General features: G+C 56.1%; 1 pseudogene; it reads left to right on the forward strand.

Annotated features, from left to right (window-relative positions):
• The first annotated feature begins 350 nt into the window (after positions 1-350).
• The window catches only part of LOC103604255, a 14840-nt pseudogene continuing 14279 nt past the window's right edge, over positions 351-911 (forward strand).

The raw sequence follows: 911 nt of genomic DNA on the forward strand, positions 1-911 counted from the left end.
AGCACAACGGGAGAGGGACGTCCACGCTTATCAGCAATCCCTCTAAGTGTAAATGAGTATCAACTCTGCACGTGAATGTCAGAGACTGGCAGGACTGATATATAAGAAAGGCCCCCTCCCAGCCGCCTGTGGGAGAGCACACAGCCCACGGCCTTCCTCAGTTTGTGCAGCATCCGGCTGGATGCCAGAAGTGGGTGAGGGGCTGTGGGAGCGCAGACTCCGAGGGTAGAGCGCCTGACCGACTCTGTGAACATTGTCGATTACATGCCCAGCACTTCTGAGCTCCGTGAACTGCAGAGCTGGTCCTCGCAGGACCGTCTTGGAGACCATGCATAGCCGCATGACTCCATCTCACCAGTCACTCTAACGGTCCACACAGCAGACATGGAAAACGAATGAAAGAGTTGAGTGAAGACGCACTCGGGACACCAGAACAGAAGAAAACATTGACAGAACTTCTGAAGAGGGGCAAACATGCCAAGAAAGCACCGACGGCCCTGCTGGAGCCCAGCACAGCAGGAGGGGCAGCGGGAGGGGGGAAGACATCTCACCTCCAAGCCCCGAAGAGAAGGAACGCGAAGAATGCTGAACGTCTGTCCTTGACATTCTGATTCTTACAGGGAAACAAAACATTCCTCGGATGGGCAGGGGGCTGATGAAATCGCAGAAGGTCCCTTTACTCCTGACAGCTCTCAAGCACTGCTGCAGTGCCAGACAAACTCCGCGGAGGAGGTCCTGAGCGAGTGCTCTCAGACAGCAGCCTCGAACACACGGTTCTGTTGAAAACAGCAGGAGCACATGCTGGAGACCTGTGAGAGCTGCATGCGGGAAGAAATGCCCAGGAAGCCAGAGAGACTCGCAGCTGCTTTTCCATCTTCGCTGACGACGCGGTGGCCGTGGTGCAGGAGGGG

This window comes from Galeopterus variegatus, unplaced genomic scaffold, assembly GCF_000696425.1.
Source record: "Galeopterus variegatus unplaced genomic scaffold, G_variegatus-3.0.2 Scaffold5053, whole genome shotgun sequence".
Lineage (NCBI taxonomy): Eukaryota > Metazoa > Chordata > Mammalia > Dermoptera > Cynocephalidae > Galeopterus > Galeopterus variegatus.